Source organism: Furipterus horrens, unplaced genomic scaffold (assembly GCF_987537825.1).
Source record: "Furipterus horrens unplaced genomic scaffold, mFurHor1.1.pri manual_scaffold_12, whole genome shotgun sequence".
NCBI lineage: Eukaryota > Metazoa > Chordata > Mammalia > Chiroptera > Furipteridae > Furipterus > Furipterus horrens.
The window spans coordinates 27378483-27381662 of NW_028327182.1; the positions used below are offsets into that span (position 1 = coordinate 27378483).

Genomic DNA, 3180 nt, shown 5'->3' on the forward strand with positions numbered 1-3180 from the left:
AGATCCTGATTCTCTTCTTGTTGCATGTGTTACAAATGCTGTTTGTTAATTTGTAACTTATCTTCAAACAAACTTATCAATAAATATTATATATCTATCTAGGTGCATTTTAGTTGCAATTATTTTGTTCTAGGAATTTATCTTTTTACTAAAGTTTTGAAGTTAATTCGCAAAAAGTTGAGCCCTGGCTAGTGTGGCTCAATGGAGTGAGTGCTGCCTGTGAACCAAAGGGTCACTAGTTAGATTCCCAGTCAGGACACATGCCTGAATTGTCAGCCAGGTCTCCAGTTGGGGGTGCATAAGAGGCAACCACACATTAATGTTTCTCTCCCTCTGTTTCTCCCTCCCTTCCTCTCTCTGTAAAAGTAAAATAAAATAATTTAAAAAGTTGAGCATGATTTCTTTTAGTTATTTTAAAAATTTCTACAGTATTGTGGCTTTCTTTGGAATGTTGATCAAGTCTCTGCACCTGTGCCCTAAATATGTGGGACTGATCTGATGCCTGATTGTGTTGATGTTTTTGTTGTTCATTTGTTTTTTGCCAGAGGAGAGCAGGAACACAGTCCCTACTACCACAAGTTATGCAGTGGAGTTTCCCACATTTGGGGAAATCACAGGGGTCAACACATCTGGCTGCAATGGATAAGCCTCATCCTGGGAAAACCACTTTCATGATCATGGTATCTCTCCTGCCAGGTAAGTATGTATGTCAGTTTCTTCTATGGTTGATTTTCAGTTGATTTTAATCTGCTCTTGAGGGTATCACCAACCTGCTTGAGTGATTTCAGAGTGCTCAAATAGTGTTAATTCAGGCTACAAACCATAATATGGTTACCTGTGTCCAGAGTTGTGAAGGTAACATTTTATGAAATGTAGTAAACTATAACATGTAATCATTTGCTTAGATAAGTGATAAAATGTGTCTAAAAAAGTCTTGGGCTCTAAAAATTGGCCATCAAACATGCTTGTCCAGAACTTGCTCTTAGATACCATTGACTATTATTAGAATAAAATTTAATATGTTCTGCAATCTACACAAAATGAAATGGGGAATCCATTACTAAAGTGTAAACCAAGTCCTCAAAATGGTTTTAACTCACCTACTTTATTTTAAGTAATAATTAATATCCACCCCAAAAAATCACAAGCTGTTCAGACCAATACCTCCTTTAAACTACTTTTTATTATAATATTGGCACGAATGAGGAGGGATTCTACTATTTATGTTATCCATGCCTAAAAACAGTTTGTCATGACTCAATGTGAAAGACATTTCTGTTGTCACATAATGCAAAAAAAATGTTGAAACTATTTTTATATGAGTATAGTAGATAGGAAAATATAAACATTATTGTGGCTTACAGAATTGGATCTATGCCAGAAATGGCATTGCATGTTATCATTATTTTCTATTTTAACTTAAGCAATATTTCCATTGCTTTATTATCTCAAGCTCCTCTAGGCTTTTCTTCTGCTATTTTCCTTCATGTACCATACACGGAGACAAATTTCTATGTAAAACACTGTTTAAAAGTATTTTAGATATTAGCAATCACTATGTCAGCTCTTAATATGATATTTAACCTTTTCATCTAAATTGTAGCTTGCCTTATTAGCTTGTTTTTATTAAAAACAAAAAATTGTACCAAACAATCCAAAGATTCTCATTCTGTACATTCAGTGTGTGACAGGAAAAGTGATATTTTCACAAATGGTGACTGTGTATGGTCATTTATTATGCAAAGTGACCCAGATGATCAGTTTCTTGTTGAAAATTGTAAAAAGAGAAAAGGTTCAGAATGTCATAAAAGTGAAAAAAAGTATTTTCATGAATTCATTGACCTTTCCATTAATATCATAACAGTATAATCACTAAGGCTTTTTAAATTAGCAAGGTAGCTCAATACAGAGGATGGCGTGAGAAATCTCAAGGGCTTATGTTGCCAGAACAAGATTCTGACACTGAAAGTAAAAGGGTAAATGAGAATCATGTTTAGTGATGACCTTTAGGTCCCACAGCTGCTTATCACATATCTTGTCTTTTTGCCTTACTGTTGCACTTTAGCTTATTAAAATGAATTGTATTCTATTTCAGATGTGAAGAATTTTTAGTTCTTAACCTTCACTCTTACATGAATGGTAACATTTTTTCTTTCTATCATTCTTATTGTCTGGTGACAATAATAGCAATTATATGCTTTAACTAAATACACTTAGTAAAAAAAATCTTGTAATTTAAAAATAAAAATAAAAATTAGATGATAAGAATTGAAAAAGTCACGAAAGTTTCAATATGGAAGAAATTTTTGAGTAATAAAAATAAAATAAGAGTTTATAACAAATATATTTCTTACAATGGATAGTTAAATATATTTTTGTATATATACAGTGTTTTTTTTAAATGTTATATATACTATATGCCCAGAGAAAAAAGTTTCACCCATTCTAATTGATAATATTATTGGGGATATTTTAATAATTTATCCCTTACTCTCTCTACCCACAAGCAAGTAAGTAGTCATTGGGAAGTATATTATTGAAACTTCAAAGTAAATGAACAAATTTCATCTGTTTTAAAAGGAATTATTAGCACAACTTCATCTGTCTTGTCAGATGAAGGTTTATTATTTAACATGGATATTTTTGTATTGCTGCAGCTTTTATATGAAATGTGCTAATAAAAATAATTTTTAAAAGGCAAAATCTGTCAAAAATATATTGCAACTATTAGTATGAACTCTTTGATTCTTACATTGTGTATGTGTGTACACATAAAATAAATACAGACACAAACTCTATGCTCTTCATATACGCTATGTATGGGGTATTTCTCTCAACATTTATATGAGTTATGTAACATTTTTATTCTTATTTTACAAATAAAGAAACTGGAATGATAAAACCTTGCCCCAAGAAAAAAGTCCGTGTAATTTTTCTTCCAGGTCTCTCTTTTGAGAGAGAATGTGGACTTATAATAGAAAAAAATATATATTCTGCAAGCACATTTTGTCTGTTCTAGGACACCCAGATGCATGGTCACATTCCAATAAGTACGTTGCAGAACTGGAACTGAAACCCAAACATCCTGACAGCATTAAAACTACACTCTTAAATTCTATTCTAACTGCCTCCAAACTGATGTCATTAACTTATGAATCACCCTTGGTGTTCTGTTCAGTC

The 3180-nt window shown here is 32.0% G+C and overlaps 1 non-coding gene across 1 annotated transcript; it reads right to left on the reverse strand.

Annotated features, from left to right (window-relative positions):
• Positions 1-543: 543 nt before the first annotated feature.
• On the reverse strand, positions 544-704 carry LOC149995976 (U1 spliceosomal RNA). Its single transcript, XR_016507556.1, has one exon. It is a non-coding gene; the product is annotated as a U1 spliceosomal RNA (small nuclear RNA).
• Between the last annotated feature and the right edge of the window lie 2476 nt (positions 705-3180).